The sequence below is a fragment of the Mustelus asterias genome, chromosome 25 (genome assembly GCF_964213995.1).
Source record: "Mustelus asterias chromosome 25, sMusAst1.hap1.1, whole genome shotgun sequence".
In the NCBI taxonomy this organism is placed as follows: domain Eukaryota; kingdom Metazoa; phylum Chordata; class Chondrichthyes; order Carcharhiniformes; family Triakidae; genus Mustelus; species Mustelus asterias.
In genome coordinates this window covers 45,496,458-45,519,430 of record NC_135825.1, presented here as the reverse complement: position 1 = coordinate 45,519,430, position 22,973 = coordinate 45,496,458, and the positions used below count along the sequence as shown (strand labels likewise).

Sequence of the window (22,973 nt, the reverse complement as noted above, 5' to 3'; positions counted from 1 at the left end):
CCATTGACGTGCAATGGGACAATGGACAATGTGTGAGAACCTCTCCGGCTACGTCGAGGGCATCCTGAAACCCATCGTATAAAGAACCCCCAGCTTCTGTCGTGACACTACGGACTTCTTACAGAAACTCAGTACACATGGAGCAGTTGAACCAGGAACATTCCTCGTCACAATGGATGTCTCGACACTCTACACCAGCATCCCCAACGACGACAGCATTGCTGCAACTGCCTCAGTACTTAATGCCGACAACTGCCAATCTCCAGCCCCAATTCTACAACTCATCCACTTCATCCTGGACTACAATGTCTTCACCTTGGCACCTGCCTCTACCCTTGCTGATTTGCATTGGCGAGTAATTCTCTAGCACTTCACATTTAAATATCTCATCCTCGTATTAAAATCTCTTCATGGCTTCAGTTCTATATCTGAAACTTCCTGCAGTCCTACACATCCAACCACCCCTCCCCACGCCCAAAATCCCACCACCCACATCTAGGTTCCTGTGTTACTCGGACTCATTTTCCAACCTTCCTCCTTTTTCCTTCAGCCACTTGGCCAAATGTTCTGGAATTCCTTCCTTAGCTTCTCCGCCTCTCGAAGGCCACTACTCATTTAAGACCTTTTTTAAAACCCACTGGTCACTACTCATACTATCTCCTTCTTAGTCTTGATACGAATATTTTTCTGACTGAACTTCTTTGAAGCATTAGGGGTAATATATAAAAATGTAAACTGAGGGCTATGGTAAAGCTATCTTTTGCTTAATAATGGTCTCATTCATCACTTCTTTCACACAAGTTGATATGGGATGGGGAAAGTGAGTTATAGATCCATAGAATGCCTACTGTGCAGAAGGAGGCCATTCAGCTGACTCTCTGAAAGGGCACATCCCCCACCGTATCCCTGTAACCCCACGCATTACCATGGCTAATCCACACATCTTTGGACTGAGGAAGGAAACCAGAACACCCAGACACGGGGACAATGTGCAAACTCCACCGAGTCACCCAAGGCAGAATTGAATTTTGGTCCCTGGTATTGTAAGGCAGCAGTGCTAACCACTATGCCACCGTAGCACCTGGATGCTTGTGCTATTTTGGTCAACCTGATGAAATTAAAATATTTCCAGCACGGAATTGAGGTTTATAGTGCAGCTGAATTGGCATTAGCTGCCAATGCTACTTCTCTCCAAATTGCCTACATCTCATATCAAACAATCTTTCTATTCAAGCCTTGATCTCTCTATGTAAACATGAGCTTCTGAAAGTCTTGAGCTTTTTCCTTTGTAGACCTTCTGCCATCAAGTACAGTACTAGTTCTCTCATTCACAATTAAAATGCCCTGGCTAGCTTACCTGACAGAAGTGACCAGGATTCACCGTTTCAGATTTTAAAAAATGTTTCCAGATAAATCAGGTGGAAATGAATTCACACCTAGTGAGCCATTGAACCCCCACAGTAACTTAGGGCATGATCTTGCGACCTTGTCCCACCCAATTCTCAGCGGGGCGGTAAGGCCTCCCTGTTCATACCGGCCCTGTTTTGCCTGTAAAATCAGCATATCATTAACAAGTCCCGGACGCTATCGCCAAGGCTTATTTACCTTAACCACCTCACCGATCGAGGTTCTCCCTGGCGGGAACCACAGATTGAAACCCATTGAAGCCCTCTGGGTGGTTGAGGGCAAGGCTGGGCAGTGCCAGACTGGCAACCCTGGCAGTTTCCAAAATTTTCCAGCCATAATGTCCTGACATTTAAAATCCACTCTCCCACAACCAATCTAGAAGGTACATATTTTATCCTGTATTTAAAACACCAATCCCATAGTATGTGACATTTGCAATCAGTTAAATAATGAAGAATGGGTTGAGAGAGAGTTTATGAATTAGTGTTACATGACTAACCCACGGGCTGTTGTCAGCGGCGCCTCATCCACATCTGAAGGTAGATCTTCATAATGTCACTTGCAACGGAATTTCACACCAAATATAATTAAGTTTTGAGTAGTAGCATTCTTTATCAACAATACATCCATTCTCAAAACTTTTATTCAGTACAACCTCAAAGACATCTCCCAATGCATTATACAATCAACACTCAGATTTTTATAACAGTTTATTTACTCTCCTATTGCAGTATCTGATGGTATTTTGGTAGAATGAGATGCAGATGAAAGAACAGAAGACTACGAAATAAGAAATGATGTGTTAGATTAGGGGGAAAAAAATTAAATGGTATTCAGGAGAAAGCAACTGATAAACATGCCAGGATATAAAATTATTTATTAAAAAAAATTATATAATTCTAAAATAGTTTATCAGTTTTCAGACCCAGAGATATGTTTAAACGTTTTGCGCTGAGAGATATAATTACCAATTACATTCCTTCTTCTGTAATAAATATTGCATCACAGTTACCGGGAGAACCTGCCATATTTCTATATCATTGTTAGTTATGGCATTGTACCGGTTAAGTATACTTTATGCAGATCAATAAAACATTTATTAAAATGTGAACTCCTAATGGGATGAATCTACTTACAGTATGAGAATTAATAATTTTAAAACAGTTTTCTGTTCATCCAGCCCCACAATCATCTGAGATATTTTCTGCTCTCAATTCTGGCCTCCTGTGCATCCCCAGCTTTAACTACTCCGCCAATGGTCTACTGTGTCTTCGGTTACCTAGGTCCTAAGCTCTGAAAATCCTCCCTACCTCAGTTTCCTCCTTTTAAGGCTCTCCTTAAAAACTTAACTCTGACAAAATTTTTGGTTACCCGATACAATATCACCTATGTGCCTCAATGTCATTCCTTGTTTTGTAATGCTCCTGCAAGTGTTTGGGATGTTTTATTAAGGTAGAATATTTACTATGCAAATAATGCCTGTTCCCAAGTTAAATTTGCTATTTTGCCTTCTTGTGCACTATGATCAAAACAACCTGATCAGCATGGATAGATGCTCCAAGCGACAATTTCCCAAAAGCCTGGCATTAGGATATGTGGACAAAAAGATAGTTGAGAGCAGCTCAGTGACCAGACTGGTTTCTAAAGTATCCATTGAGGACATATATTTATTTGTCCATTTAAGTTACTGAGAGGTTTCAAACATGATGATTTTTGATTTCCCTGTTGCCATATAGGAAATAAATATATTGGTACCTTGATTTGAATTAGGATTTCCCATACCTGATATACATATATATTCATTAGAAAATTATTTTCCTGGGAACATTGCTTGAAATAAATTAAGTGCACAGCTGAGAAGGAAACACTGCTTTGCATTATTAGCCTTTTTTCCCAGTTTGATAACTGAATTTTCTTTTTGCAAATTAGAATGTGGATGCTGTCCAAGAAGATTTGAACATTTATTCTAAGTGTTCCACAGCATCTTTTGGAGTCTGGGTTACAGATACAGAATAGATGCTCAGTTTGGAAGTTCAGTTATGGGGTGGCTTAGTGCCAAAGTATGAAAATCTACCTATTGTTCATTTGTTTTATTGTTGCTGAAAGCCTATATATGAAACATAGGTAACTCAATTTGCATAGCAGGTTATAATAAGCCTATGTTTGTGATTGAAACGTGCCAAAAGAAGATCCTTGACTTGTGACTTCCCTTTCCTCTGGTAAAAATTCCAGTCTGAATTGGCTGTACTTGGAACTAAAAGCAGGATATTCACCGTGAAGCTCATCATCTTCAAGAACAGTCATGTTGGGATTATAAACACGTGATTCATCATAAAGACCTCCTGAAATTACCAATGTGTCATCCGGAATATTGTAACTTCCTCCTACATAAAAAGAAAATAGACATTCAGACATCACAATATTCGTGCCAATTTTAACATGCCAAAATCAGAATTAACAGAACGATAACTGGATAAGGTAAAATAGGAGCAAGAGAAATATCACCCATCCATTTCAATAGTCGACTCACTACCACCAGTATAACTGCCAATTCTAGTGGGATGTATTTCTAGAGGATTCATCACCTGACCTCCACCCACAGACAGACACACTTCCCCAATCTTCAATGCTTATATATCTAACAAGCTAAATTGTTAAAAAAGAAAAGGAAAATACACAAATATGTTTTTAGTGCCATGATTTTTCTCCATGGATGACCCTGGAATTTAGTCTAATTCCTAGAAGACTTCATAAGAATCCTTGAAGTTTGGCAACCAGGTGTCTGAAGTGTTTGCTTGGTTCAGATGGTAGGCCCCTTTTATTATTTTTTTAAAAAAGGGTGGTATTATGTGCAAGAGAGTTTTTCATTTCAGAACAGAACTGGACTCGCACTGTGAACTGTTCATACAGCTAAAGAGGCCCCAGGTACTTTGCTCTTGTGGGACCAAGAGGAGGAGAAATCTGAATAGCTAGACTTTGCTCCCTTCATGATTGTGTTCTATATAGAATCCCTACAGTGTAGGAGGCCATTCGGCCCATCGAGTCTGCATCGACCATAATCCATCCAGGCCCCACTCCCACAACCACACGCAATTTACCCTACCTACTAATCACCCTGACGCTAATGGCCAATCAACCTAACCCGCACATCTTTGCACTATGGGAGGAAACCAGAGTGCCTGGAGGAAACCCATGTAGACACAGAGAAAATGTGCAAACTCCACACAGACAGTGACTCGAGGCCGGAATTAAGCCTGGGACCCTAGCGCTCTGAGGCAGCAGTGCTAACCAATGTGCCACCCCCACTCCCACCCCATACTTGTCTTGATATTGGTATGGCATCTTTTGTGTCACACAATATTGGAGCAATCTGAATGGAGCAAGCTGCATACAGACCAGCGGTTCCATACAAATGAGGCCATGACCTCAAAATAGCTCTAACATCTTCACACCAGAATGTGTGGAAAGCTGGTGGACTAGAGGTGGACCATGCAAACAAAAACTTAACTCAATCCCACTGGAAGTGAAAATTTCCAAGTGTTGAAACAGAACAAATTGGGTCCTCCAGTAAGCATTTTTAACAAGCTTGTAAATATATTCTTAAGAAAACACTTAAAATTCTGAAGAATTCTTCACAAAATATTTTTTTTTTGAAAAAGAGAAAACGACTGTAGTATTTACTCTTGATATACTGCTCCATACATGTTGCTGGAGTGAGTTATAAATTAATGAATTAGTTAAGGGATGATCTTACCGGCTCATCCCACCGGTCAATTGGTGTGGTGAGCCAGTAGATCAGGCAAGAGGTGAAAAATTGGGTTTGTGGCCATTTCTCATCTCTTGCAATGTTACTAACCTAGTTTTGCCGGCAAAAATCGGATTCACGCTCAAGGCGCAAAGCCAATTTCAATATTCATTACATAATTTAAATGTAATTGGTGAGCCGTGGACCGGATTGCATGGGCTTACTTGCTCGCTGGCAGAGGTCCTCATCAGCGAGGATCACAGAGAATCATAGAAACCCTACAGTGCAGAAGGAGGCCATTCGGCCCATCGAGTCTGCACCGACCAGAATCCCACCCCACATATTTACCCGCTAATCCCTCTAACCTACACATCCCAGGACTCTAAGGGGCAATTTTTAACCTGGCCAATCAACCTAACCTGCACATCTTTGGACTGTGGGAGGAAACCGGAGCACCCGGAGGAAACCCACGCAGACACGAGGAGAATGTGCAAACTCCACACAGACAGTGACCCGTATGGTCCCCAATGGCCTCACTGGTGGGACCAGAGGCAATTGAGACCCCCTGGGTGGTCAGGGAGCAGTGCCAGCCTGGCACCACCAAGGGGGTAGGGTGGGGCCTAAAGGGGGCAGAGGTAAGGGGGCAGTGGGAGGGGGAAGTAAAATTGACTAGGGAGGAGAGAATAGGCTCTACTCCCTCCCATTATTCGCGAGAATCACTTCTGGACTCTTTTTATTTCTAAGTGCTATACAATTGCAACTGGGAGCTCACCCCCCAAAAAAAAAAATGAGCGTGATTCTCTTCTGTTTTTATGCTTGTTCCACACTTAGAATTTTATCTAAAGCTTTAGTTTACCAAAGGTAACAAAAATATCAGGCAAGCATTTGAAATAGTAGCAGAGAAAGTGGGTTGTCAACAGTAATAATGGAGATATGCTTTCAATTACAAACCATTTTAACAACACAAATTTGTTTAAAGTAACAGCAAAGGAATGTTATATATTCATGCTAATACTGCTGCAGACAGATTCAGTGCTGTTAGACACTCCTGTATCATCTTATGAAATCTATAAAGTGTCATTTTTATAGGTGACTGGAGAACATGAATGACATCTGATGTATTCTGCAATACTTGGCTGACAATAATTAGGCATAACAATTGCCAACCCTGGTGTGATCTACTTCTAGTGGTTTCACCACATCCTCCTGCTCCATCCCCGCTGGCTGCTCAACACACCCATCCTCACAGCACACGAAAGGGAAACTCTAATCTGACCGGAAGATTTTTTACTTCCAATTGAACAGCTTTTTATCCCACTGCCAATATTTTTTTTAAAAAGAAACAAAAGTGCTCAAGGATAATTTCAAAGAAATGTTTTGATACCCTGATGATTTCCCTGCCACATTGCACGAGGGCTGCAAAAGCGGGAGCGATGGCCCCCACAGACATTGTCCCAGCCCAAAACATAACTGTCCGACTTATTTACTCAACCCCCTCCTGCTACCCAGACCAATCGCGACCCCCTGCCCCACCACTGATTGCCCGCAGAGTGGCAGTGGACTCCCCCTGGCCCCCCCAGAGATCCATCTGACCCACCTCCTCTCCCCCCCCCCCCAAATGATCGGTCCTCCCTCCCCCACCCAAAGATACATTTGACCCACCTCCCTCCCCGCCCCACCACCGATCTGAGTCAGAGAGCCACCAAAAGCTCTGAACTTACCTCTTCAGAAGCTGGAGCGCCCGAAACAGACTTTTGCCGAGCATGTCTGTTTCACACTGAATCTGGATGGGCAAATGTGATGGTAAAAGGGGAAATGCTGGTAAGTTTGGACATCCAGCCCATTAAGTCAATTTAAATGCATTTAAATTGACGTTGTGCCCATTTCAGGCATGGTCCCGATCGCACCCATTTTTGGGCCTTGGTAAAGGGGGAAATTGACGCAGAAGCGGGCACATGAGGCGCTCTATTTGCCTCACGCCCGACTTTACCAAGTTTTGATGCCTGAAAACAGGCTCAATGCAATGGTAAAATTGGGCCCATTGTGTAACTACACACAAGGAAAATAATAAAGATGCTGGAAGTCTGAAATAAAAATATAAAATGCTGGTAAATAATAGATCTCAAAAGAAGTTGTAGGAATGGCTAACAGTGCTGAACATGAGAATTTGTCAACAGCAATGCTAGCATGAAGATATGACATTGCTTTCAGTTCTGACCTACTGATTATTTCCAGCATTTTCTGGGGTTTCTTTGTTGTTATTAAGCATACCTGGCTCCTCATATGAATTGGTATAGAGGGGGCGATGTGAATACTGTGCTCTCCTCCGTTTGCACTTGGTGACATTATACATTATAATGGTTAGAATAACCACTCCAAGAATGGTGCTCAAGCAGATAGTCAAAATTATTTCTTGTTTTCGGAGATGCAATCCTGTACCTAGTAGTGGGGGGGGAGAGAAAAAAATAGAACTATTAGCCTCTTCCTTATTTCTCGTTTGATATCAATTAATTTCTTTGTTCTACTTAGATGCTCAATAAAAAAGCATCAAAATTAAATTCACACGTTGCTTCCCAAGTGTGTTTACATATAATGGGCTGGAATTCTAGTGCCCAAATCTTCCATCATGACCCTCACCCATTTCACTTGGTGCATCTTGAAGTCTCTTGTAAAAAGAGAAAAAAATAAATCATAGGTATAGGAATATTTATAAAATAAAGACAATTTGGTTACTGATTTCACAGAATGAGGAACAAAGCTGTGAAATTGAATTGCCAAAGTACCGTCAGATGGCTAGACTGTGATGCAGAATGACGTGAATGGCATAGGTTCAATGCCATGTCGCTGTGGTAGTTCATAGAGGGTTGTTATCTTGCTTTGGGTTATGAGATCGATCACCTTATTTTTAAAAAATGAATTTCCCAGTATCCAATGAAAATCACCAAAGGACATTTACAAGCACAAAGATTACTTAACAGGCAACTAATACACCAAACGAAAGAATAGAACTTTCACATTAACTAATTTAGACAATCAAGATATATCTTACAGTTTATAGATGGCAGAATTTAAATTCAATTTTAAAATATCAGAGATTAACTGTTGCTAATTGTTGTAAAGAAAAACTGCCCTCTGAAATGGCTGAGCAAACCACTCAAGGGAAATAAGGAATGGGCAACAAATGTTGGCTTTGCTAGTGACACCCACATCCCATGAAAGAACTTAAAAAAAACTCTTGTTGTGCATCACACTTATGACAAATATGTAGCAGATTATGTCCCAAGTTACTCCCAGCTTTCTAGTAGGCTCACTTCTCCCTGCCACCCCAGATTAAACCTTCTAGTGTTCTTTGAATATCATTCTATTCAGCCCGAGTATCCCAAAAGTGACTTTCACCAACAAGGTCCACCTTGGTGCCTTAAATCTCCAAACATCTAGTCTGTTCCACGCTTTTTTAAAAAAAAAACTAGCTCTGACCAACATCCTCCTTGGTTGCAAACACACAGACTCTCCCTTAGTCTTCAGAGCAGTAGCTAGTTTGTCCCTCTCTCTTCTACAAAAGGCAGCTGTATATTTTCCTGTGTCAAGATAGGTTTCAATTTGGGCTCTTTTCCTATGGCATCCAAATCACCTGGGCCTGTCTTGAGCCAGTAACTTAGAATGACCAACATCCCCACATCCAGAACATTTTATTTCTTCTTAAATTAAAAAAGGAGACAGTTGTCTTGTTAAGTCCAACGTTTGTAACACCATGCTTGGGGTGCTGCCCCTTGAGCCAGATAATTACTTGTTACTCTCTACCAGAGAGATACTTATAGTAGAGCCTTGTGGACAATGGTTAAATAGCTGGGGGGATTGGACCACAATAACTATTTAACAAAAATGGAATTTGACTTATCCAGTGACTCTGATGTTATCCCTAGATGGTGAACATTCCACTGTTATAAAGTAGCAAATCTGCTCACTCACCGTGAACAATGCCACAAGACATTGATTTACATCCATGCAGACACACTAAGACCTGAATTTTACCCTTGGGATCCACATGAAATTGACATGGCTGGAAAGGTTGAGATTGCATTTTTAATGTGATATTATGCTGGGTGGTCAATGCTGGCTGCCCAGCGTGAAATGCATCTGCCGGTTGAGTGCACTGCACGGGATGTGGGGTTGGGGGGGGGCGGGTAAACAACAGAAGAGACAGTTCCTTGAAGGCTGCCAAGAGTTGTGGGGTGGCTGATGGAGGTGCTGGGAAGGAGTCCAATAACTATCCCTGTTCTGAGGTCATGTCATCAGCTCCGGTGCTAATGGAAGACAGGAAGGCACATTAGATGGGCACTCTGCCCTTTGTTTCTCCAATGAGTGCTGGGAAGTTCTGGTGGAGGAGGTCAGTGCTAGGCAGCACATTCTCATGCTCAGGGATGGCAAGATAAGTCTAGGGGCCTGAAAAAAGAAAGGATAAATGAAGGAAAAATGAAAACAGTGCGTTTTCTTGAAATATGGGTAAATTTAATGAAAAAACATTTACCATTGTTCTTTGTTTTCTTGTGAGTTTCAATATCCTGTTTACTGGGCCAAATACCGTGAACAGATACTGTTTGTTTGAGTGATGTAAGCTAAGCCAATCCGTTTTCTAGAGAGCTGCACTTTAAGCCAATCAGATTACTTAGGGGGAGGGAAAAAGAAAAACGGCGGGAGGCAGAGAAAGCTGCAGTGGGGAGACACACGTGGGGAAGAGGAAGCTGCAGTGGGGAGACACACGTGGGGAAGAGGAAGCTGCAGTGGGGAGACACACGTGGGGAAGAGGAAGCTGCAGTGGGGAGACACACGTGGGGAAGAGGAGCTGCAGTGGGGAGACATACGTGGGGAAGAGGAGCTGCAGTGGGGAGACACACGTGGGGAAGAGGAGCTGTTTCCATGTGATAAAAACCCAGTTTTAACGTCGAGCAAATAATATTTGTAGACCAACATACTTCACAGTATGGGCACAAATATTACTGTGCAGTTAAAGCTCGTGTTTGTCGCAGTTTAGTAACTTGTTTTTTCCAGTTTGAAGTGAAAGGCAGCAAGGTTTAGTCCTGTTTGTTATTTTCATTACTGTTGAGAAAAAGTGTAAAGCGCATCGTCTTGTCCTCTCAAGCGTGGACGTTTCTGCTCGAAACTGCCGGTGAGGGACAGTCAGCTATAAACGCCGGGCAAGTTTTCACTGAGAAGACGGAGAGAACAAGGATTAGCTGAAGCTAACTTGCTAAGTAGCACTGTCGAGGAGGACAGACTTCAGTGCACTGGACCTGTGTCACTACAGGGACAGCTTGCTCCATTTTATTTCCTGCTGCATCATCTTCCCGCTCGCAGACCCTTCTGGACTGTGTGTGACGTGGTTGCGTGGGTAACTGGAGACTATACTGTCAGACACTGAACGGTATCAGCAGTGTGTTGTTGAGGGCGTGTTTTCTTCATATGTGCACCAACGTATGGGCCCCAATGTTTATAAATCCAAGCGCTTAGTAATATTTTGAACATTTCTCAGAGTTGAAACTGTTTAATTGAAAAATCTTTAGTTTGGGACTCTTTACCTGTTTTATGAGACGCGACAATGCAAGAAAATTAATTTATTTTTGTTATTCCTTTTGCATGGTTGTCCTGAACCTTTTCTCAATATAAGGTTTACATACTTACCATTTTAGGAGGCACCGCGCTATTATTAATAGGTTATTACTCTCGATTGCAACTGCACACACTAATCCTTTTCATTCACACCTGTACTGACATTTATTGGTAAATGGGAAATTTAGCCTAGCTCAACACCAACCGCTAAGAACTCAGGATCCTGTTAATTGAACATTTACATAGTAGCCCCTTATAACATCAAGCACATCCCAGGTACAGCTTTACTTAACGCAGCAGGTCGGAGCATATAGTTGTCAGCAGGGGGTTACATAAGGCCACCCAAAACTTCCTGGACAGTGGTCGCTGCACATGGTTTCAGTACTACAAAAAGTTCAATGATCTGCGGTAAACAAGGGTAAGTGCAGAGAAGGCAAGGACCCGTGCAGGGAAGAGCTGTCAGATGGCTGTTCTTCTAGGTGCTCAGGGGTTTGAATGTGTACACCAACTGCTCTGATGCCTTTCCTGGACTGTAGCGCATGATTGACCTCACTGCTTTGGAGGATGAGGTGATCCACAGTGAATGGTCCACTTAATGCCCAAGTAGGGGAGGTGTGGGGAGCTGGAAAGGAGCTTCAGGAAGATGGAGCACAAATGGAGGCATTTTATTGTTCCCCGTCAGGGAAAGACAAGTCATAATGCTGCTGAGTGCTATTGAACCAATAGGGGAGTGCCAAATCTGCTCATCCTCACAATGCATGGAAGTGCGGACTGGAGCTGGAGTGCCCTCAGTTCCTTTGGTGAGGCAGGGGTCTCCGATGAAGGCAAGACTTCAGGTCACACATGCGTGTGACACAGTTACTGGAAACATGGATTTCTGTAATCAGAAAGTGAACTGTTGCAGCCAGAGTGCCCCATTGAAGCTGCAATGCAGATGACACCATGCATCAAATCTCCATTGTGTCCTCAGTCCACCTAGTGTGCATATGATTGAATTTACTGATCTTTATCCTTCCTTCTGCAGATGTGCCATCCCTAGTAGCAGCTGGTGACCTTAAGGATCCCCTGTTAAGCTCCTAGAATCATCATAGAAACCCTACAGTGCAGAAAGAGGCCACCTGGCCCATCGAGTCTGCACCAACCACAATCCCATCCCACAGGCCCTACCCCATATCCCTACACATTTACCCGCTAATCTCTTTAACCTACGCATCTTAGGACACTAAGGGGCAATTTTAGCATGGCCAATCAACCTAACCCACACATCTTTAGACTGTGGGAGGAAACCGGAGCACCTGGAGGAAACCCACGCAGACACGAGGAGAATGTGCAAACTCCACACAGACATCTTGATCAATTGGGCCAGTAGGCTGATGAATGGCAGATGGAGTTTAATTTAGATAAACGCAAGGTGATGCATTTTGGTAGATTGAACCAGGGCAGGACTTACTCAGTTAATGGTAGGGCATTGGGGAGAGTTACAGAACAAAGAGATCTAGGGGTACAGGCTCATAGCTCCTTGAAAGTGGGGTCACAGTGGACAGAGTGGTGAAGAAGGCATTCAGCATACTTGGTTTCATTGGTCAGAACATTGGAAGAAGTTTAACAACGATACAGGGGCTGGGATATCTTGTTGAAGTTGTACAAGACTTTGGTCAGGCCACACTTGGAATACTGTGTCCAGTTCTGGTCACCCTATTATAGAAAAGACATTATTAAACTGGAAAGAATGCAGAAAAGCTTTACTAGGATGCTACCGAGACTTGATGGTTTGAGTTATAAGGAGAGGCTGGATAGACTGGGACTTTTTCTCTGGAGCGTAGGAGGCCGAGGGGTGATCTTATAGAGGTCCATAAAATAATGAGGGGCTTAGATCAGCTGGATAGTCAATATCTTTTCCCAGAGGTAGGGGAGTCTAAAACTAGAGGGCATGGGTTTAAGATGAGGGGAAAGATATAAAAGGATCCAGAGGGGCAATTTTTTTCCCCCACCCAGAGGGTGGTGAGTGTCTGGAACAAGCTGCCAGAGGTAGTAGTAGAGTTGGGGACAATTTTGTCTTTTAAAAAGCATTTAGACAGTTACATGAGTAAGACGGGTATAGAGGGATATGGGCCAAATGCGGGCAATTGGGACTAATTTAGCAGTTTAAAAAAGAGGGTGGCATGGACAAGTTGGGCCTAATAGCCTGTTTCCATGCTGTAAACCTCTATGGCACTACTGCACCAGTTGCACAACCTTTCTCGGAAGCCAGCACTAGTGCAGATAATTACACGTCAGTTGGCATTAGATCATTGGCTCCACAAACAATGGTGGTGAGGGTGTATCATAGCCAGGAATCTCCCAAAATAAAACTAAGTGTCCAATAGGTGGGAAAATAGGAGAATTTCCTGCCCATTTTTTGGGTGTATTTACTGGAATGAATCTCTGGCACTGCCTCAGACTGATTTACGGTGAAAGGTAGTGGGCGGGGCCTATTCATGCCCAAGAGGCCAGCAGCATAGTGCTGAGTGGGCCACTGCACATGTGCCGATCTGTCAGTGCATGCACACTGCCCCCCCCATCCCCATCGCCGGCCTCCTGATTGGTGGTGTCGTCCCCCTCCAACCAACCACCCCCTCCACCCCCAAATCCTCCTGATCGTTGGTCTCCCTTCTCTCCCCCCCCGCCCCCGCCCCAACAACCACAATTGCTGGCCTACCGGACTCCACCCCCCGGGCCAGCCCCAATCTACCCCTTCTGATGGTCAGCCCCTATTGCTTTCCTCCCTCCCTCTTCCACCGATCCCAGTGCAGAGTAGCAATGGGTCCCCTCACACCGATTGCCCCGCCCCCTCTGGCCTGCCTTGTGGGCAATGTCTGTGCCAAGCTGTCCCAAGGGGCACCCACCCTTACCCCCGACCTCCCGGAGATGCCTCAATGACCACTGCCCCACCAGCAGGATGAGGATGCCTGTTCCCACTTAGTGGGGATAGCTGTAAACCCCACTGATGGGAATCACTCCTGGCAAGGATGGGGAGAAAGACGCTAGCTGGCAGGGCTGGAGAATACTATCCTGGGCCTGCTAATCATATAGAAATGTCAATTTCCATGACATTTCCACATGACAACCAACTCCACACCGATTTCAATAATCTCCAGTGGTCACAGGCACTGTGCTGAGTGCACTAAAAGAAAACAGCACCTGGGAAACTCACGACCAGCTGGACACCAGTCACGAACTTCGCGAAAGGTCCCTGCTGTTGCCTCCCAGCCCATATTTCAAAGGTGTGCAGATTCCCAGAGGGTGGTGAATCTCTGGAATTCTCTGCCCACTGAGGTGGTGGAGGCTACCTCGCTGAATATGTTTAAAGCGCGGATGGATGGATTCCTGATCGGTAAGGGAATTAAGGGTTATGGGGATCAGGCGGGTAAGTGGTACTGATCCACGTCAGATCAGCCATGATCTTATTGAATGGCGGGGCAGGCTCGAGGGGCTAGATGGCCTACTCCTGCTCCTATTTCTTATGTTCTTATGTTCTAAGTGGATAAGCCATATTAAATTGCTCCTTTGTGTCAAGTGTAGGTTAGGGGGATGAGCGGGGTGTAGGCCTGGATGGGATGCTCTGTTGGAGAGTCAGTGCAGATTTGATGGGCCAAATGGCCTCCTTCTGCACTGTAGGGATTCTATGAAATTTGCATGAGGATATGGCAGAGGCAGGAAGGTCCCAGGGCGCTAACAGTGGGAGTGCTGCTGGGGACCAGGACCATGCTGAGTCGGAGGCAGATGACAAGCCTCTGGTGATGTCCATCAAGTGGCAGATTCTGTATGTCCAGCAGAGATCCATGAGGGTCTATGTTCATGACTCCTGGAGTCAATGTGGAACATCAGCATTATGTTGACACTAATCATTGAGCGCACTTGCTCTTCCATTGAGACTCTGGTGACTCTTGTGGAGAGGCCGCTTTAGGGGCACCCTCAGAATTTCCAGAGGTTGTGATCAGACCTGCAAGCTGACAGTGCCTGTGACCTCTGGAGATTATTGACAGCGAGTGGTGGATGGAAGCATCTCATCACTCTGCTACCTACCTGCCTGTCCATCAATGGCGAGCAGAGAGGTGCAAACTGTCTGTCATTTCACGTGGGGTTTTCTCAGGGTGCTCCACATGAGGACATCAGCTCTTCTGACAATGGCTGCTGCTTTGGACAATGCCGTGACCTCTGAGGAGTGCCCAGCCATGGGGCTGGATGCCAATTCCCAGCTGGAGCCAGCTCAGCCACTGGTGGCCATAGGACACCTGCCACCACAAAAGCAAAGTTAGCAGGCTGCCTCCAATGCCATGTCCAGCAAGGAGGAAGAACCAACCCACATCACCTGCAATTGCAAGTTTACGGCACCTTAAGCACAACAGGGGTTTGTCACGGGTGACAAATCCCTGTTGTGCTTAAGGTGCCTTAAACTTACTTTGAGAGTTTCCTTAGGTTTGGCAAATTTGTATGCTGTTCTTGTTTTAAGTCAAACATTTTCCTCAATTCAATGGGCTCAGTTGGCTGCATGCTTTGTACACTAGCTAGATATTGCACAGGCTTGTATCCAAAGGGCTTTATGTTACAGCATTTCTTAAAGGAAAGTTCTATTGCAATTGAGACATCATTGGATTGAGTTGGCTTACATGCTTTTGCTGCATCAATGCATCCCGTGTGTCTCTGCCCCCTGAATGTTCATGTTGTCTGTTTCAAAGTCCTTACCCTGTGTGATTCCAGGCTCCTCACTGGAATTACCCTCCCTGGCTTGTGGTCCTGCCTCATTCTCCTCAGCCCCTTCTGTGTCCCCTTTGTCAGAGCTAGATTGTACAGGGCATAGCACAAAACTACTATGAGGGAGACACGCTCTGGAGGAAACTGCAATTATCTCCCAGATTGGTAAAGCTACCAGAAGCGCATCTTAAATAGCCTTATGGTCCTCTCCACCACCACGCCTGTGATGCATTACTCTTCCATCTCGAATCTTCCTCAATTCTTGGGTGATGGAGTGAGATCATCAGCCAACTATTCAAGGAACAGCCCTAGTCACCCAGGAGCCAGGCCACAAATAGCCTTGATACCTGCAAGTGCCACAGGTTGTATGAATCGTGTGATCTCAGAATCCCTAAAGTGCAGAAAGAGGCCATTCAGCCCATTGAGCCTGCACAAACAACAATCCCACCCAGGTTCTATCCACTTAACCCCATGTATTTACCCTGCTAATAATCCTCCTGATACCAAGGAGAAATTTATCATGGCCATTCAACATAACCCACATATCTTTGGCCTATGGGAGGAAACCCACACAAACTCCACACAGTCACCCAAGGCTGGAATTGAACCCAAGTCCCTGCACTGTGAGGCAGCAGTGCTAACCACTGTTCCACCATGTCAGCACCCCCCAGCTCCCTGGATAACTGGCACAGACTTGCAGAACCTGTGTATTGTGGTCACAGACAATCTGCACATTCATCGAGTACCTTTTGCTGTTGATGAAAGCTCTCGGCTTTCCTGCTGCAATCCTGAAGGCTACATGCATGAAGTCTATAGCAAACCGTCATCAAACCACAAACATTTGTGCTCTCTCCACCTGGCACACGTCGTCTGTCTGGTAGTAGATGAACACATGGATGTGTCTAAAGATGGCATCAGTCACTAGCTGACACAGAGTGCAGCTAATTGAGAGGCACCACACAGATCCCACACTGAGCCTTGAAATGAACCGCATGTGTAGAAGTAGAGGGCCTTCAACAGCACCTGCATGGGGTGACCCCCCCCAAAACCAATTGGACCTGGTAAACCTTCACTGTACTCCCTCTATAGCAAGGACAAGCTTCCTCAGATAAGGTCACCAAAACTGCACACAATATTCCAGGTGTGGCCTCACCAACACCCCATACAATTGCAGCAAAACATCCCTATCCCGATACTCAAATCCTCTTGCTATGAAGGCCAACATACCATTTGCCTTCCTTACTGCCTGCTGTACCTGCATGCTCATTTTCAGTGGCAGATGCAGGAGGATACCAAGGTCTCACTGAGTATCCACCTCTTTCAATTTACACCCATTCAAGTAATCTGTCTTCCTATTATTGCTACCAAAGTGGATAATCTCACATTTTTCCACATTATACTGCATCTGCCATGCATATGCCCACACACTCAGCCTGGCCAAATCACTTCGAAACATCTCTGCATCTTTCTCACAGCTCACCCTCCCACCCAACTTTGTATTATCTCTAGATCTGCAGATGATACATTTAGTTCCCTCTTCCAAATCATTAATATATGTGAACAGTTGGGCTCCTAGCACAGATCCCTGCAGAACCCCACTAGTCACTGTCTGCCAATTGAAAAAAAGACCCATTTATGCCAACTCTTTGCTTCCTATCCATCTCAAGATATTACCTACAATCCCATGTGGTTTAACATCTACGTAGTCGTCTGTTATGTGAGACTTTGTTGAAAGTCTTCTGAAAGTCCAAATAAGCCACATCTACTGGTTCTCCTCGGTCAACTCTACTAGTTACATCCTCAAAAAATTCCAATAGATTCGTTGAACATGGTTTACCTTCTGTAAATCCATGCTGAGTTTGTCTGATTATACAACTACCTTCCAAATTCTGAGTTATGAAATCCTTGATAACGGACTCTAACAACTTCCCCAGCACCGACGCGAGGCTCACTGGTCCGTAGTTCCCCGCTTTCTCTACCTCCCTTTTTGAATAGTGGGCTTACATTAGCTACTCTGCAACCTGTAGGAACCAGTCCAGAGTCCCAAAGAGTTCTGGAAAATAATCACCAATGGATCTACTATTTCTAGGGCCACTTCCTTAAGTACTCTGGGATGAAGATTATCAGGACTTGGCAATTTATCCACCTTCAATTTCCCCCAAACCATTTCTCTACTAATGCTGATTTCCTTCAGCTCCTCACTCAAACTTGTTTCTCTCAGAATGTCTGGTCTTCCTTAGTGAAGACTGAAGCAAAGTACAAATTTAATTCCTCGGTCATTTCTTTATTCCCCGTTTCTGACTGTATGGGGCTTACATTCATTTTTGTCAAACTTTTTTTCCTCTTTACATACCTATAGAAACTTTTGATCAGTTTTTATGTTCCCAGCCATCTTACCTTCATATTCTATTTTTCCCTTCTTAATCAATCCCTTGGTCCTCCTTGGCTGAATTTTAAACTGCTTCCAATTTTCAGGCCGATTGCTTTTTCTTGCCAATTTGTATGCTTCTTCCTTGAATCTAATACTCTCTCTAATTTCCCTTGTAAGTCATGTTTTGGCCACAATTCCCTGACCACTCTTGCACCAAACAGGAATAAACAACTTCTGGAGTTCACCTATTCATTCTTTAAATGCCTGCTATTGCCTGTCCACTGTTTTTCCTTTCAGTGATGTTTCCTAGTCCATCATGGCCAATTCATGCCTCATACCATCATAGTTACCTTTATTGAGATTCAAGACCCTGGTCTCAGAATCAACTATGTCACTATCCACCTTGACAACGAATTCTACCATATTATGGCCGCTCGTCCCCAAGAGTTCTCTCACAACTAGATTGCCAATTAATCCTTTCTCATTGCACAATACCCAATCCATGATAGCCCGTTCCCTTATTGATTCCTCAATACATTGGTCTAGAAAACCATCCTGTATACACTCCTGACATTCCTCCGCCTATTGTATTGAGATTAATTTGACTCTCCCAATCTACATGCAGATTAAAATCACCCATAAATCACAGATTTAACACATGCATCTCTGATTTTCTGTCTAATGCTTTTCCCAACATTACCACTACAGTTTGGTGGTCTGTTGTTTCCTAACTCGACCCATATAGATTTCACATTATCTATGCTAATATCTTTCCTCAATAATCATCTTTGATTAACAATGCAACTCCACCACCTTTTCCTTTCGGTCTGTCCTTCTTAAACACTGAATAGCCCTCAATATTTAGTTCCCATCCTTGGTCATATTGGAGCCATGGTCTCCATCATACCCCTTTACATTTATCTGTGCAACTAACTCATCCATTTTATTTTGAATGCTCCAAACATTCAAATACAAAACATTAAGGTGAACACTAACATTTATTTTCCTTCTCCTACTATTTTTAACTTTGTCATTATTTGACTCTGACCCTTGATTTGTCTATCACTTTCCTTAATCTCCTTACTGTCGTTTCCTCTTGTTCTTAATTCCCCTCCTCTGAATCCTTGCAAAGGTTCCCAAATTGATGTCACTGTGGCCCTAGAGAGGCAGAGCCTCCTGCAGCACTGGACCTTGGAACCAGAGAGGAAGGTGTGCGCTGCTGATATATTCCAGATTTAGACAGTTTAGGAGAGTGGTCCAAGAAGTGGCTGATGAAATTCAACGTGGGCAAGTGCGAGGTCGTACACTTTGGAAAAAAGAATAGAGGCATGGACTATTTTCTAAACGGTGACAAAATTCATAATGCTAAAGTGCAAAGGGACTTGGGAGTCCTAGTCCAGGATTCTCTAAAGGTAAACTTGCAGGTTGAGTCCGTAATTAAGAAAGCAAATGTAATGTTGTCATTTATCTCAAGAGGCTTGGAATACAAAAGCAGGGATGTACTTCTGAGGCTTTATAAAGCACTGGTTAGGCCCCATTTGGAGTACTGTGAGCAATTTTGGGCCCCACACCTCAGGAAGGACATACTGGCACTGGAGCGGGTCCAGCGGAGATTCACACGGATGATCCCAGGAATGGTAGGCCTGACATACGATGAACGTCTGAGGATCGTGGGATTATATTCATTGGAGTTTAGGAGGTTGAGGGGAGATCTGATAGAAACTTACAAGATAATGAACGGCTTAGATAGGATGGACGTAGGGAAGTTGTTTCCATTAACAGGGGAGACTAGGACGCGGGGGCACAGCCTTAGAATAAAAGGGAGTCACTTTAGAACAGAGATGAGGAGAAATTTCTTCAGCCAGAGAGTGGTGGGTCTGTGGAATTCATTGCCACAGAGGGCTGTGGAGGCCGAGACGTTGAGCGTCTTCAAGACAGAAATTGATAAATTCTTGATTTCTCGAGGAATTAAGGGCTATGGGGAGAGAGCGGGTAAATGGAGTTGAAATCAACCATGATTGAATGGTGGAGTGGACTCGATGGGCCGAATGGCCTTACTTCCGCTCCTATGTCTTATGGTCTTATGGTCTTATGGGTAGTGGCATCTTTGGCATCACCTCCCACCCCCTCACAGTTCTGTCTGGGATACTGCCTGCACTCACCTTGCCTCCTTTCCCTCCTGCCCCTCTCTTCAGAGGAGGTCCCATCAGCAGAGTAGACTATTCCCAATGAATCAGATTTAGAGGACCAGTGTCTTGCAAATGATGGAACATAGTCCTCAGGAAAGCCCTGAAATGCTGAAAGTCACGCTTCAAATACCAAACAATAATTAGGAAATGCAAGCTATACTCTGTACTCAGAGATATGAACTCTAGCACAGAGAAACGGCTGCTGCTCCGGGGGGAGGGGGGGTCTTTTATCCCGCCTCAGGCTGAGGGAATGCAAACAAATGTAATGGGTGCCCACTTTCTCCGTGCAACAAGCTAAAAATAGCACAGGCAGCGTAAAATCACTCACGATTGTTTGTATTAACTGGCCTTTAGATTATCAGTGGACCTTGATCTGATTTGCGAACGTGGCCACCGACCTCAAACATTCCCTACACCTTCTCCTACGCGCTTCACGGTCGGGTGCGTGTCCAGTCCAGACATGTAGGGCGGTGGAGAATGGATGAGAAAACTGTAGGTTTTCTCACCCTTTATTTTAAGTGAGCGAGTTGTGAACATACAGCACTCTGTGCAATATAAAGGTTGTCAGGCATTTCACGTTGGGGAGGGGAGGGGAGGGGTATGGTGGACGGAGGCTAATGTTGCTAGGGAGGACAGCTGTAGACTGCTCAGGACACCAGTGTGCATGCATCCGGATCACCTCGTATACCAGGAGATCTTCTGTTTCCCACCCTCACTGAAATGGCTCTCCCCCACATCCCTGGACATCGCCGGGCTGGCCTCCCCACCCTCCATTGCACAGATCACCCCATCACCATTGCCTCCCCCCCCCCCATCAGCAGCCCTGCAGAATAGCTGTTGCCTTCCCCGCCCCCCGCCCTTATTGAATCCAAACAAACAAACTCTACATTATTCTCCCTGGAATTAACTCAGGCATGTGACTCACCCAAACTGCCTACAGCTGAGTTCTGAACACACGGGCAGTCACACCAGGAAGGAGTGCACCCTGATCTGCAGCAACACAGAGTTGGGCCATATGCTGGACGCTGTAGAGGAGATGTGGGCAATAATATACCACCCAGATGGGCAATGCCATGCTCAGGTTGTGGCAGCAGCCGTCAGTGCCCATGCACTGGTATGGAGGACTGCAGGCCAGTGCCTGGAGAAGATGAAAAACCTCCTTCGGGCAGGAAGTGTCAGTGTCCATCACATCTTGATATCGGTCCCATTTGTCATACCTGCAATGTCGAGCCACCCCCTGGACTTCCAGCACTCAGCCCATTCCTCCAACCCCTCTGGCACACCCAGTCACAACCCCAGATTGCTGAGGTACAGCCCTAATAAACCCACCCGGAACACCCTGTGCCCATCCATTCATCAGGCTTTCAATCTTCTTTGTGTCCCTGCAGGATAAGAGCAGCTCATAAATCGCCAGGAGAATGCCAAGTGGGGTCCCCGAGCTACGTCTCCTCATTGCCTTGAGGAGCATGCTATGTAGTTGGCTGGGGAGGGCGAGGAAAGAATAGTAAATGACAGCCAGGTCTGCATTTACCATGGAAGTGAGCAATCGCAAAACTCTAGTTCAAATGACTTAGTCCAAGTAAATGGCATGCTGCCCCGATACTTGTCCCTCCCTTGCACTGAACCTTATGTCATTTATTACAGGAAATGACCTTGATGCCCCGGCCCTTAGGGAAGCACTAAGAAAGGTGCCAGGCCTCTGGGATCAGTTATTCTGCAGGAGATGCATCAGCAGAACTGGGAAATGAAGGAGGGGCTGTCAGCAACAGCGAGGCAGTTTCGAGGAGTCCAGACTTCTGGTGCAGGAGGTGCTGCCCAGGTCAACACTTTAGTGGCATCCGCAGTGAAAAGCCTAGGTCAGGAAATGGTTCCCCATTGGTGATAGGGTGCAGATCATCCTGGAGACGCAGTGGGCCTCAGTGGAAACACAGCAGGCCATGGCTGGGGCTCTTGCAAGCATTCTAGAGTCATGACAGGCCCTAGCTATCGGCCTTGACAACTTAGCCCAGTCTCACAGGGCTAATGCTGTGGGGCTCCAAGGCTTGGCCTGGTCACAGAACGTGGTCATGGAGGAACTCCAGAGCTTCCCCAAGTCTCAGAGGGCTTGCAAACCGTGCAGCATTTACACCTCAGGACTGGCAGAGCCAGTGATGCCAAGGCTTCTGGATATCACTCCAGCTGCTCTGCTGTCCCACGGAGTGTCCCCGGGGCTTCCGGGCATACTGAAGAAGGAGGAAGAAGGGCTGGAGCCAATGCCAGAGTCTTCCAACCAGGAGACACCGGACGTCCCCAGACCTTCCAATTCTTCCCTTCTTGACACCAGAGCATCTCACGGGCAGTGGGATGAACAGAGTGCACGGCTACATCAATGGCCGCAGGTCTCAGCACCCCCCCCCAGGGAACGCCCAACAAAAGCGCCACAGGCCATGGGGCACAGATCGTAGCTGAGCGCCTCCCCCTTCGATGCACATCCTGGGGGACACCAAGACGCAGCCATAGGCCTCAAAGTTAAGTTATAGGGTCACCAAGGGGGCATGGGTGAAGGGCTGCACTAGTTAGGTTAGGAACACGACGCCCTGAAAATAATCACATTAACCTGTCAGTATCACCCTTTCATGTTATTGCACATCATATAACCAATAAATGTTATTTCACCCCACAGCTGTGACTAATCTGCCTGTGATTCTGCCCACTCAGGGGTGACCATACCCAGACCACAGCACAGAGGCACAAAGTGTTGCGCAGCAAGATAGAGGCCCCTCAACCAAGAGTGACAGACAGCTTGCTCTGGTAACCCCAGAACCCCCGGACCCTGTGTCAATCCCACCCCACCCGCCCAACCCTCCAGGCCATTGCCCCGCACGACCATGCCCCTGACCCTTACTCATACGTGGGCCCAAGTGCCAGTGTGTAGGTGGAG

The 22,973-nt window shown here is 45.4% G+C and overlaps 1 long non-coding RNA gene across 1 annotated transcript in view; it reads right to left on the bottom strand.

Annotated features, from left to right (window-relative positions):
• Window positions 1-1,990: 1,990 nt before the first annotated feature.
• Window positions 1,991-22,973, bottom strand: part of LOC144511942 (uncharacterized) — a 46,294-nt gene continuing 25,311 nt past the window's right edge. The window contains exons 3-4 of the long non-coding RNA XR_013500932.1: window positions 7,424-7,591; window positions 1,991-3,791 (exon numbers count right to left, since the gene is read on the bottom strand). This is a non-coding gene — a long non-coding RNA (uncharacterized LOC144511942). The remainder of the gene's footprint in view (window positions 3,792-7,423; window positions 7,592-22,973) is intronic.